The sequence below is a fragment of the Tachysurus fulvidraco genome, chromosome 19 (genome assembly GCF_022655615.1).
Source record: "Tachysurus fulvidraco isolate hzauxx_2018 chromosome 19, HZAU_PFXX_2.0, whole genome shotgun sequence".
Classification (NCBI taxonomy): Eukaryota; Metazoa; Chordata; class Actinopteri; order Siluriformes; family Bagridae; genus Tachysurus; species Tachysurus fulvidraco.
This window is the reverse complement of record NC_062536.1, coordinates 1815809-1830201: the sequence shown is the minus strand read 5'-3', so window position 1 is coordinate 1830201 and position 14393 is coordinate 1815809. Positions and strand designations below refer to the sequence as shown.

The window sequence follows — 14393 nt, the reverse complement described above, 5'->3', positions numbered from 1 at the left end:
CAGCAATCCTTTTAAAGAGTAAATTCATGGTTGATGTTGCCCTAAATTTAGTCTCGATTTTCCCTAAAGCTTCAGGATTTACCCTTAATATTAAAAAATGTGAGCTACTTCCCATTCACTCATCAACGGACTCTATCATCTCTTCAGTTTAGGTTAAAGACGAAGTGAAATATTTAGGAATAGTTTTATCTAAAAATGCTATTAGAAGAGAAGACGTTAACTTTTCTAATCAGTTAATAGATATGAGGAAATCTTTGAGCTATTTCCAAAATAATCTCTCCATGCCACTCCCTGTATGTTTCTACAGTTAATGTTAAGAAAGCTAATTCGATCGTTTTCCAATTTCTGTGGAAAAACAAAACTCATTATATTAAGAAATCACAGCTGGTTAAAGACTATGATATGGGTGATATTAAAGGACATTCAAAATTAACTGGTTGAAAACATTTCGGTGGCCTAGTGGTTAGCACGTTCGCCTCACAGCTCCAGGGTCGGGGTTCGATTCCTGCCTCCATATTTTTATTTGGTAATTATTGAATACCAAATAAAGAATTACCTTTGTCCTAAATGTGCTATTACTTATACTGCTTAGTTCATCTTGCTTCCATATTAGTTAGCAGTATTAAGCTCAGTGTTAATGCAGTACTACCTATTACGTACTTCCTGCATAGTCACTCGTTACCAACAGACCATTATTTTAAAGTGTTAGCACAAAATTCTCTCTGTTATTAGTGATAACTAATCCGCCATTTCGGGGCCAGTGGTTTCTATGAGTGGTTTAGGAGAGGGCGGGGCGCATGCGCACTTCGTGGAATCAATTAATCTTCCCTCGGCTAGTAATGCCTGTGAACGTGATGACGTATTTTTGACAGTTGTTTCGCAGACTGTTTTCGTGTGTAAAAAAGAGGTGTTGTGAAAACAAGCGTTGTGTCTGTAAACTGTCATAGTCGTACATTTTGGAGTTGTATTTGAACAAACACACAAAATCTCGTATCTGTAAACTGTCGTGGCCGTAGATTTTGGGATCCAACTCCACAAAAAACATAATTACGTACAATAGTTTTAAATTACGCACAACTAAATTAAAATTTACACACAATGCTTTGAATTACGTACGATTATTATTGACAGTGTTTTTATTCCATAGATTTGAGGAAAAAGCAGTGTCTAAATGCTAAAAGAATGCACGTGACTGAACAAGATGGTAACATGTTTATTGGTACAGTACACTGTAAAAAATCCAACTTGCAAATTGTTAACTCAACTGCAACAGGTAAGCTTTCTTTTAGTTTTATTATGAAAAATAACAAATAAATTACAAAATGCTTAATGTATAATGTAAAGTTGTGTTTTGGAAAGGCTATTTTAAGGAATATAATGATATTTTCCAATGAGCTCAGACAGTTAACGTGCTTCATTTGAAGGTCATGTTCAGATCACTTTGTAAAATGTGAAGGAAATGTAACGAAATACATTCGATTTTATTGTGTACGTTATGGTTATTACAATAAACTGTATTTAATGGATTGTGTGTTGTGGATGCAGAATTGCTAGTATTTCAGTCAGAGAAGCATACGAAAGCCATGAAGCCTAATGCCAATTACAGATGCTACATTGAGAATGAATCTTACTTTTTGGATAACTCTTTGCTTGATTTGCGCTTCATTTCACCCTCTGCGTTTTGCTTTGTGTAAATCGGTTTTGGCTAACGTTAATGCTAAACCGTGATTATTTAGAAAATCACTAAGCACTACTTACGGGAAAATGTGATCTACCTGAGTCAATACCGTTACACGATCAACAAGGAAAGTCGTCACTATTGTAAGTTGGTATTGTTAAATCGAGGGGGAAAACAGCATTTTACATGTTAGTAAGGTATAGGGTATTCTTAACTTTGTTAACCATGTGGTTATTTCTGATCTTAGACGTACAACATAACGTGCGTTACATAACATCCGTTATGAAAAACATCCATAACAGAAAATATATCATGTTCAATTATCACAAATGTCTTGTATTTCAGGAGCTTATTTGTTTTGTTTTTTTAGCGTAGCTCTTCTTAGCACAATTGAACTAGTTAAATGTAATTTGGCATTATTATTTTGCTTTGAATGTGATTCATTGTATATTCTCATTTTTTTGTATGTAATATTTATGTTGTCAGTTTAGTTGGAATGTAACACTTCACATGTCAAAGTGCTTTTGTTTGTCTTTTCATAGGTTTGTACTGCAGTGTAAGCGTTGCAGATTTGCCCACAGTAGCAGAGACGTCCTCTTGAAACACTACAGGCTTCGGCACTATCGAGGGTGATCCTATCAGCATCCTTGCTTGTATACTGACTGTATCTGCACTTTTAAAACTTTAGCTGTGTTAAACACAGTTGACAAGATCACACAAACATACTGCAGTTACTGACCACTTTAATTTTTCATGTGTTTTATGTGATTTCAAAGATGTTTTTAAACCATCTCAGAAATCATTTGAGGAGACATGACACAGTCAATTGTCCTTTTAAAGGTTGTGAGCTGACAACAAATGTCCTTACAACTTTTAGTAGCCACATATCTCGGAAGCATAAATCTCAAGGTTTTGAAGATTTTAGCTCTTCCGTTACATTGCAGACTGGTTGTTTGGGAAGCAATGAAGAGGCAGCGTCTGAAGAGTCAGGAGATTTTATGCAGAATCCACAGTCAAATGTTACTGATGTCACTGTTCCTGCAATTCCTTATGAACACAAAACAAACGTGTATTTAGGGCCTGTAGAGTATAGAGCTCTAGAGCACAAACTTGCATCATTGATCCTTTACATGCAGACAGTTTTGCATGATTCAAAAAGTGCAATTCAGGAGTTATTAAGTTGGATGTGTGATAATGCTTCATTGTCTAGGTATACAGCAAAACAATCAATCAGGGATATTATAAGAAAGTATGAAAGCCACATTGATGAGTCACTGGCAGAAGAGCTTGCTGAATTGTTATCAACAGAAGTGCTCAAAACAAATCCTGTTTTATAGCCACTGCAAAGAAGGGTACTCTCTCAACAGAATACAGATGGAATGCTTATTTTTAAGAGCATTTACAAGTAATTGATCCTGTGGAGTACCGATATGATAGATTACACCAAAATAGCTTTGTGTATGTCCCAGTGTTGAGGGTTCCTGAAGTGTTGCTAAATAGAGCAGATGTCTTGGAAAATGTGCATTTGCATGGAATTCACTTCAGTGAAGGCATGATTTTGACCTCAGGTCAATGCAGTGGCGTGCCTGATTTTTTTCGGAATACTCAGTGTACTTGTCAATGCTAACAAGGTGGCCTTTCTTTGCAAAAGGCTTTCGTCATGGTACATTGAGCACTACAGGTGTTACAGGTTTTCTGAAACAAGTGCAATTGAAATACTTGAGCCAGAGGATCTAAATGATCCTCATCCTCTCACATCATATACAGTTAAGGGAAGGAACATGATTGCACTAAAGAGATTCCTTCTCCATTAATTGTTTTTCACATAGCCACACAATGATTTTCTGATTTGAACTTTAACGTAACAAAGTATGTCACAGGTTGAAGGAACTGTTCTCCGAAATGTAAATGACATTTTAAACCTGTATGACTTCCTAATGCAGAAGACAAAAGCGGGTGTTTTAAAGCGATAGTTTACCCCAAAAATTCCAAACCTGTAAGATCATTGTTTGTCTTTGGAACACCAATTAAGATATTAAATCCGAGTGCTCTCTGACCTTCCATACACAGCAAGGGTCTGAGGTTCAACATTCATGCACTTGAGTCAGTCTTCTTTATACAAGCACTAAGCCCCAAATAAATAGCTCAGGTGAGGCAGTGGGTTTCCATGTGACATCAGGGGTTTTACTTATGAAGCTATGAGAATACTTCTTTTTGGTACTCTCCAAAATGCCACTAGGGTGATGTGGAGGAAAAGAATTGTGGAATAAAGGGATTTTTCAAACAAAAAAAAATATTCTTGCAGTAAATTACTGTAGCAAATTTTGAAAGTTAGAATTTTTGAACTACCAACTTTAAGTCATTTAACATGTTACCACATATAAAGCCTTGCCAAATACTTAATGTACTTGATTTATTTTTCTCACTTCGGTTGAACATTTGAAAACAATTCTTCAAGAAAGGCTTGAAATCGAGGATGATTTTCTGATTCAGTTTGAGGATCCTGAGTTCGGAAATGAACTTGACCAATATAACAGAGCTTCCACAAGAAAGAGCAGTGCTGCAGATCATCCAGAAAGTACCTGAAGAATCAGAACTAGAGACCTCGAAAAAAGTGCACAATGACTCAAAGAAGTGCACAAAGAAAGCAAAGAGATGTGAGGTAAACTTCCTCCCAGACAACCCAGTAGGGCAGACAGATTGTTCCTTACAGAAGGAAAAAGATGCACTACAAGAGGAAGAAACATTTCAGCATTGCAATTAACTCCAAAATGGAGCTGACATTCTCTCTGAGAAGGAAGGAGATAGTCATTGAAGAACCTCTTGTGGCTGATTGTTTTTGGAAGATCAGGTGAGTTTATGTATTTGAGATTATTTATTTATGTAAGATTAAGATATTATTAATTAATTGGCTTGTGTAGTCTCAATTCTTACTGTTAACTGTGTGTGTGTGTGTGTGTGTGTGTGTGTGTGTGTGTGTGTGTGTGTGTGTGTGTGTGTGTGTGTTTGTGTGTGTGTGTGTGTGTTTTGAGGTCTCTGCCGAGTTTTACAGAATTACACAAACCAACCTGAAGAGTACCTTTTTGTCTTCTGATGTATTCTGATGAATATGCACCAAAGATGATCATGTTGTACCGATCACATGGTGGAGCCTATGGAGATGAAATGAAGACCCTTTTAGACCAACTTGATCAAGTAATTATTTAGTGTCAAATCATGTAAACATATTGTAAAATGTGTACCTTGTGAATGAGAATAATACTGGCCATTTAAAGGTGTAAGCCCTAAGCTTTTGGTTGAATATAACATGCATAAAACCTTTTCTGTGTCCTTCAGGCTTCTGATGTGCTTGCTCAAAGAAAAGCTACAGCTCTCAAAGGTCTACCTTTGTTTATGAGGGAAAAGTCTGGAAACTTCCTGAAGAACTTGCCTGGTAAGTGTGTTATCAGTCTGTTATCAGCATATACTCTCATACCTGAGGTACAGGTCCTGTAAAGAGAAAACAGTTTTGTCTGGTGTCTGAAACTAATCTGCTAACTGTTCTATAAGCTAAAAAGCAGGGGAAAGACTAGAATGGAGGAGGCAAAGTGTTGGCAAAAATGTATTTATTGAATAATCTTGGTTGAATACTTATCAGTAATGAGTCTGACAGCACAAATTAAAAAAATGTGACACACAATATTGCCGAAACTATTGGGACGCTCCCCTTTAAGAACGGGTTTGACTTCTTTAGTAATTTCCATGAGTACAAATTTACATTTACAGCATTTAGCAGACACTCTTGTCCAGAGTGACTCACATTTTTATTTCAGTTTATACACCTCAGCAATTGATGGTTAAGGGCCTTGCTCAGGGACCCTGCAGTGGCAACTTGGTGGACCTGGGATTTGAACCAATGACCTTCTGATCAGTAGTCGAACACCTTAACCACTGAGCTACCACGTACAAATCTTAATGAATAAGCAATGAAGATATTCTATGTAATTGTGTGCTTCTAATTTTTTAACAGATTAGACAGGCCTCTGTGTATAAGGCAACATGAAAATGCCTCTGTGTATAAGGCAACATGAAAATGCCTCTGTGTATAAGGCAACATGAAAATGCCTCTGTGTATAAGGCAACATGAAAATGCCTCTGTGTATAAGGCAACATGAAAATGCCTCTGTGTATAAGGCAACATGAAAATGCCTCTGTGTATAAGGCAACATGAAAATGCCTCTGTGTATAAGGCAACATGAAAATGCCTCTGTGTATAAGGCAACATGAAAATGCCTTTGTGTATAAGGCAAGGTTAAAAAAGAATTGCCAGTATGGAAGAACTTGACTGGTCTGCATAAAGCCAAGTCCTAATAAAAGCTGAACATCTTTGATGTGACTTTAAATGCAGACCTTGAGCCAGAAACTCAAACCAAACACCAATGACTTGTACATATGGGTAGTCAATTTAGACACTTCCAAAACTGTTGGAACAGAGATGGAGATACAATTTGTAAATACATGAATTATATTTTCATCTTTGTTGCCATGGTTTTGGAATTGCCTTTTTTCTGTTCTAAAGAAGAGTGTGTCCCAATATTTTTGTCCATATAGTGTAAGTACAAGTCATTGGTATTTTGGTGATGTTTTTGGCTCAAGGTCTGCACAAGGTCTGTCAAGTTCTTCCACACTGACTGACTCAGTCATTTCTTTTTAAATCTTTCCTTAAACACAGCAGCATTGCTATTTTAGAATAGAAAATGGTCCTGTTAAAACTCTTGCTAAAAAATTAGAAGCACACAATTCCATCAAATATTATTATATGCTTAAGCGTTAAGATTTGTACTCATGGAAATTACTAAAGTCAAGTCAAACCTGTTCATTAGAAGGGGGTGTCCCAATACTTTTGGCATGGTGTATATTCAACCAAACACAATGCAAGATTGCGGCATGTGTGATTTTTTTGGGTGACCTCTCTCAAACAATATAAAAATCTCTTTGTGGTCCAGCAGAATTCAATAAATTATGGGTTATAAATCAGTCTTTATACTGCTTTTCACTGCAGGACACAGACCCAGAAGACACTCATACAAAAGGGATGAAGATGGGGGTCTTAACTGTCACTGAAGATGACGTTGCCACCATCCATTCAAACCCAAATGTAAGGTCCCTGTCTGTAGTTGTAGAGGAGCAGGTTGTGCTGGATAATGTACAAGACTTCCCTACAGCTGTTGCTCTCCTATTTGGCTTGTTTTATGCCATCAACATTATCTATCATAAAGAACTAAAATCCACTTTTGAAACTATTCAGAAAGTGTTTATTGGCCTTGACCCCCAGTGTTCTGCAAGAGTCCAGTCCTTCAAAAACAAATTGTTAAAGTAGCTGCAGTTCATGTGATTAATCAAAAGTGCAAGTTCTGATTTGTTCCTGTTTGTTTTGTAGCTGTATAACAGTACAACATGTACTAAAGTCAGGTTTGAGTTTTAGTGTAAGGTTTGATGACATTCATGTTTTGTTTTTTACAGTTGTAATACTTGATTGCTCTAGCACATGTGTTGAAACTCTGCTTGTTTTTTTTTTTACTCCAGCACTTTAAAAGCTTTTGTGTTGGTTTACTCCAGTTTTTCCAGTTCATGTTGACAGAAAATGTGTCGCTTGGCAGAATTGTAAAATAAATATTTTTCTGTAAAAATGACAGTCTTTTTTTTATTGTGTTTACAGTATGGTTTGTAATCTCTGAGTTTGATTTTTAATGTGAATGCCATACAGGAATTTGTGGAAGAACTTTGAATGGAAGATTTAAAGCTGTACATTAAAAGAAGAAAATTAAGTTGAACCAACTTTAAAAAAAATTAGTTAATTTGCTGCAAAGCTTTTTTGTGTTTTCCAAACTTCAGGGCTGTAGTTCTCCCTGCTCAAATTTCACTCAACCCCCTTTTTAACTTTAAACAAACTCATGATGACTAGTTAGATGTACTTACTGAGGAAGGTTAGATGTACTTACTGAGGAAGGTTAGATGTACTTACTGAGGGTTAGATGTACTTACTGAGGAAGGTTAGATGTACTTACTGAGGAAGGTTAGATGTACTTACTGAGGAAGGTTAGATGTACTTACTGAGGAAGGTTAGATGAACTTACTGAGGAAGGTTAGATGAACTAACTGAGGAAGATTAGATGAATTTACTGAGGAAGGTTAGATGTACTTACTGAGGAAGGTTAGATGAACTTAATGAGGAAGGTTAGATGAACTTAAATTGAAGTAAAATTTTTTAAGTTAACTCAACTTCTTATTTTTTTACAGTGTAACAGTGGGAAAAGAAATCAATGTAATGTCCATCAACTCAAATAAAGAGGATGAACAATGGGTCGAGACAATCCAGATAAACAAGAATGATATAAAAGTGACACTGGATACAAGTTGCTAAACATTTCAGGGAGACTGCAGAGGTCAAGCTGCAAACTTGTTACGTATTCTGGACACAAGATGGCGCCATTGAGCAAGAGAGCACTGAATGACTGTCAGCGTAGATACGCACAAATTGAAAAGGAATTGTTAGCCATAGTTTATGGATGTGAGAAATTTCACCAGTATGGGAAAGTAAAGGAAAGTGCTCACAAGCCATTAGAGAGTATATTTAAGAAGCTGCTACATCAGGCTCCTATGAGATAACACAGAATGCTTCTACGACTACAGAGATACAATCTGAAGGTGATGTACAAACCCGGTAAAGAGCTATACATTGCAGATGCTCTAAGTCGTGCTTATCTCCACGAGCAGAAGGAAAATCTGCTGGAAGAGGATCTAGTGGTGAACTGGATTACATCAGAACTTCCCATTTCAGAACAGAAACTGGATGCTTTCAAAAAAGCAACAGCAGAGGATGCAGAGATGCAAATATTAAAAAAAGGCAGTGCTGAATGGATGGGCAAAAGAATGATCTATGATGCCACGACCAATACAGCCATACTGGACATTTCGAGAGGAAATCAGTCATGAAGATGGTCTGTTATTTAAAGCAAATAGAGTAAGCTCATTGTTCCAAATCAGCTAAGACAGGAAATGATCAACAAAATACATGAGTCACACCTGGGAATTGTTAGATGTAAGGCAAGAGGCAGAGACATTTTGTACTTACCAGGAATGTCGACACAAATTGAAGATGCAATATCCAGATGTGCTACCTGCAATAAAAACAGGAACAACAATCAAAAAGAGCCATTGTTCCATATGATGTGCCAGGTTGACCTTGGGGAAAAAATTGGTAGACATTTTTTACCATAATGGGTCAGCATTTCTGTTGTGTGGACTACTTTTCAAAGTACATTGAGGTAAATCTACTCATGGACACGACAAGCTGTGGAGTCAACAGGGAAATGAAATCCATGTTTGCAAGACACGGAATTGCGGATATAGTAGTATCTGACAATGGACCTCAGTATGCAAGTGCTGAATTTTCAGGTTTTGCAGAGGAATGTGGATTCCAGCATGTGACTTCAAGCCCTGGTTATGCACAGTCTAATGGACAAGCCGAGAGAGCAGTGCAAACAGTGAAAAATCTCTTAAAGAAATCACATGGTAGTCAATGTGATCGCTATATAGCACTACTGGAATACCGCAACACGCCAATGGAAGGGATAGGATTATCACCTGCACAATTACTGATTGGGAGACGTCTCAGGACGAAATCTGCAACCTGGAGAAGGAATAAGATGCAAAAGGGAGATTCATGGAAGCCAGCTGTTGTTCTGGAAAAGCATGAACAGCCACATTCTTTTATCGTAAAGACTCCTGATGGAAAGCTGTTCAGACAAAACCCCAGACATTTAAGAAAAACAAGAAAAACATACTCTTCACCATTTGAGAAAAGCGTTAACATGGATACTGATAGTCGGTTGATGCATCACAAAACAATGCACTCGACAGAAAAGGCATTACAAATGAAATAAATGGTATTGAAAGCTTAGAGAAAGAGCAAGCTTACCGTACAAGGACTGGAAGAATTGTAAGAATACCTAAAAAATACAAAACCTGAGAGTTAATACAATATATGTGCATTGTTGGATGTGTAATAAGTTGAAATGTAATAGTTTCTGAGTATAAATGCATTTGTGAAAATGTGTTGAATAATTTTGTTGTTATGCTGCAAAATTTGGTTGATGAAACTCAAATGTTGTGTTTAAAAGTTTGTGCAGAAGATTTATGCATCAGTATAAAGGAATATACTTAAAGGTGGGGTGTACGTTGTTTGAGAAATGCTTCAGAAAGCTGAGTCGGGCCGACAAACAAAACAAACGTGTAGCCAATGAGCAGAAAGGGGCGTGTCTTGTCAATATGCGTGAGAATGTTCAGTGCGCATGTGTGACATTAGCCGAAACCGAATAGCGAAAAAAGGCTTACGATAGGGAAAGAAGCAGGACCCATGTAAATATAGGATCAGCTTTACAGCACTGGAGAGAACTGAAGGAGCGGGAAGGCCTGTGAAGGGACCTAACCCTAGGTTGCTTTTTCCCTTCTTGATAGGTGAGTAACGTTGGTTTTACTTTCTTTCACAGAACTAATATATGCCTTTGTCCTTTGCGCATGTGTCATTTTTGCTTGTTTGCTTATCTGCAATCATATTGTTCTTCCCTTCAGCTATGATAAAGATACGTTTCTTTACATTAGTTGCCTGGGTTGTGTATGTATGTGTGGGTGGAGCTATCAGTACAGGGGTGGGACCCATTTGGGTTGGGGGCGTGTTTGTTTTGGTGATTTCAAATGTCAACATTGGCTTTCAAACATTGCACACCCCACCTTTAAGAAGGGGGATGTAACATATTGTATATGTTATACATATATGAGGTTATGAGGACATCTAGTGGTCATCTGATACAATGACATCCAGAGTCACGTGTGTATGTTTTGTTACTGAAGTCATTAAATAAAGTAATGTGAAGGAGCAGCAGCTCGTATTCGTTTGTCTGTCTAAAGAACAGAACTGATATGATTGGCATATGAAGCCTTGTGTAGCATCTTTGTTTAGTTTGTCATGTTGTTTAGCTTTAATTAGTGTCTTTTTATTACTCTGAATCACTAAAGAGTATTTAGTTTAGCATTTATACTCTGTTTTAAACTCATGGTATCTTAAGTATGTAACCTACTGAGCCAGCAATAATGTATCCAATGTTTGAGATTTAAGCACTTATGTAGGTCGCTCTGGATAAGGGCGTCTGCCAAATGCTGTAAATGTAAATTTAGCTTAGCATTTAGCTTAGCATTTAGCTAAAACTAGAATCCCCCTTGTTTTCACTAAGAAGAGCACACAATTTGACACAGTTTTTATCTCTTCCACTCTTCCACTTAGTATGCCATAGTTTCCAATTATTTTTTTTTCTTCTACATATTTCAGTGTTTTTATTTTTTCAATCATTAGCTATGAGCAAGGCCCTTAACCCTCAGTTGCTCAGTTGTAAGTCACTCTGGATAAGGGTGTCTGCTAAATGCCATAAATGTAAATGTATAAAATACAACAGGGTGGGTGGTGGCCTGGCTCAAGTCACCTTTCCCTATGGTAGATTTGTAGTTTCAATTCACTATTAGGCTTAGACATGATTGGTGCCATTTGTCTGGCTTCAGTGGCCTGAAGTTCTGTGATGCAATAGAATTCTAGATCCTGTTTAAATAATGCCTTGTGCAGCATCTTTGTTTACTGTCATGTTGTTTAGCTTAAATTTATGCAGTGGCAGCTTTCCTCAAAGCGAGCTCAAAGTTTAACATGATTAAAGCCTACGTGATGCCATCCACGTTCCCAGTCAGTTCCCAGAACTTACATGTAACTTTACCGGTTCCCAGAACCGGTGGCCAAAATCCAAACCTAAATTCTGTTGAGGCAAATTGTCTGAAGATGGAAAGATGACGTATATAAAAAATCTAAATCTACTTAGCTAAGAATCCCGTCACTCGGTCAGTCTTGTGATTGTCCAGATCTCTCACCACCTGGCACACAGACGAGGGATATCTCGGTGGAACCTTCAAAATTGTGGCGGCAAATTTTCATCTATATTTAAAGAAACACAGTCAGAAACAGAGTTGGTGGTAAAAGCAAAGAAGTAAAAAATATGTTCATTTTGCTGCAGCAAAAGTCGTCTTCCACAGTGTAGAGTGCCAAGTGTACACAGTGAAGAGGCAAAGATTAGTGATTCAGCTGTCCCTTTTATACCCTACGTGTGTGCTTGTGTAGCCTGGTATGTGTGTGTGTTAGTATATGTGTTTGCATCTGTGTTAATGTGACCTCTCAGTCACCCCAATAAGATCAGATCTTATCAAGCACGAGCACCCACACTCCCCTTAGTTCCCATGCTTTTAACACAATGTTTTATGGCAGGAAAATTTGTTGTACACTGTAAAAAAAAAAAAGCTGCCAGGGAAACTCTGTGGTTACCAGAGAAGTCCTGTAAAAAAAAAAAATATATATATATAAATAAATATAAATATATATATATATAAATATATATAAATATATAGAGCCATCGATGACCTTTACGGACAAAATATGTAAATTGATTTACAGTGAATGAAATGACGGCTGAATCACTTTAAAAATTGTTGTCTACAATTTTTTTTGTTAATTTCACATATGTTGTATATAAAGACAATTTCCTGTATTTTTTTACATGTAAAAATGTGCATCAATAAATGATCAAATTAACAGGGAAATATAAAAAAAAACTAACTTAAACTGGTAAAACAGTAAAACTTTGCATTTTAAATGTCCTGTATATTATACACAAAATATCTATAATATGCTGTATTTTTATGTTTTAATAATGAAGTTATATTGTGGTAAATTTAAAAAATACATCTTGAAATAAGACGAGAGGAAAATATCACTTTTGCAAAATTTATTTAAAAGCCATCAAAATAGTTGTAAACAACTGGATGCATTTTTTTCCCCTCAAACTAAGTTTGAAAAGTTATTTTTTAACAAAGTTTAAGTGCCAGGCGCACAACAACAACAACAACAACAACAACAACAACAACAACAACAACACAGTATGGCTTAAAACAATTGGCCCATTTTTTTTTCAACATATACAAGATGCAAATAAACATGTAATTTTTATTTTTTTTAACTATGACTGAATCCACAAACTTTAAGTGCCAGGCGCACAACAACCCAATTCACAACAACAACCCACACTGTCCCTGTCTGGAATGTTCCACAGTATGGCACACAGTAAGACTTATCGATCTCCATAGAGACAATCAGGTGATGCCAATAGGCCAAGTTACAGGTCAGAGGAGAGGCGAGCCCCCTTACGGTAAGGATGCAGGTTCGTTAAGGTATTGTTTTGTATTAAAAACAGTTCTAATTGAATAAATGCAAGATACATATAGACCGTCTACCAGAAAGAGTTACAGTGCACCTTTAAGAGTTTAAAACAAATGACATCGTGCCTTAACCATAATACACACTGTGGATTTAACAAAGTAAAAACAGTATCTCTTCTCAAACAAACAGTCAGAGTCAACAGAAAGAGTCCATATTTAGGCTTCACGTCACTCGTGATCTGAGAGTTCTGTATCAGGGTGAGGACTCGAGGGTTCAAGTTGAGAGGAAGCTTGGAGTATTTATTACTTTGGTTCCCTTTTCTGGGTTTATTGAGAAAAAACACCTGTAGAATAAAAGCATATTGAGCATTTTATTTGATCAGTAAAAAACTAGTGTGTGTGTCTGTATGTACATACTGTATGTGTGTGTCAATGCATAAATGTATGTGTGTCTGTCTGTCTGCGTGTGTGTGTCTGTCTGTCTGTCTGTCTGTGTGCGTGCCTGTGTGTGTGTGTGTGTGTGTGTGTGCCTGCCTGTGTGTGTGTGCCTGCCTGTGTGTGTGTGTGTTTGTGTGTGTCTGTCTGTCTGTGTGCGTGCCTGTGTGTGTGTGTGTGTGTGTGTGTGTGTGTGTGTGTGTGTGTGTGTGTGTGTGTGTGTGTGTGTGTGTGTGTGTGTGTGTGCCTGCCTGTGTGTGTGTGTGTGTGTGTGTGTGTGTGTGAGCCAGACTAGACAGGGGAAAGTAGTAATGAGAGCCATGTTTACTCACCTTTGAAGAAACTCCAGAGTTGAAGCCAGCTAAGATGGATAGTAGATAATAAAACTGTAGAAGCTCCCAAACATGAGGCACAATGCAGAAATGAATGAGGAGATGTTTGTGTTGATTAGGTTCTGATACAGACTCAGCGTGTACCAACATCAGCATGTACCAGTTGGACATCTTCTGCCAGACATCTATCTTCTACATGGAAGAACATGGACTCCTCCTCCTCATCAAAGTAGCTGAGCTGAAGCAGGAGCATCTCTATCACATCATCTGAGCAGCCTCTCTACAGTCCCCACATCGTATGAAGCCTTGCATAATTCTGAAGGAACTTTGCTCTTGTTGACACAAACTGTGGTCATGTAGTCGAGAAGCCTTTTTCCCTTCAAATCCAAATTTGGTGTGAATGTCTCTTTGAGGTCAATCCCAGTGAGTTCCTTGAAGTGGACTGACATGCCAAGTTCATCAGACCAAAACAGCCAGTCCTCTCTAAGGCATTTGATACTTTTTCCTGGTTGACATGTGATGCTGTGTGTAAAACGTGGACTTTCATTAGACATTTTACCTCCTCTGGATTGGCATCAGAGTGTTGGAACATCACCTGGAGTTTTTCCATCTTTTGCTGCTGGCTCTCTTGAGTTTCTTCAATGGGCATAAATTTGACA

At 37.4% G+C, this 14393-nt stretch overlaps 1 long non-coding RNA gene and 1 pseudogene across 1 annotated transcript; one reads left to right on the top strand and one right to left on the bottom strand.

The window, feature by feature from the left end:
* LOC113663806 overlaps nt 1-14393 on the bottom strand; it is a 589387-nt pseudogene that overhangs the window by 20002 nt on the left and 554992 nt on the right.
* LOC125139562 lies at nt 3831-7406 on the top strand. Its single transcript, XR_007138594.1, has 4 exons — nt 3831-4529; nt 4711-4873; nt 5015-5111; nt 6720-7406. It is a non-coding gene; the product is annotated as an uncharacterized LOC125139562 (long non-coding RNA).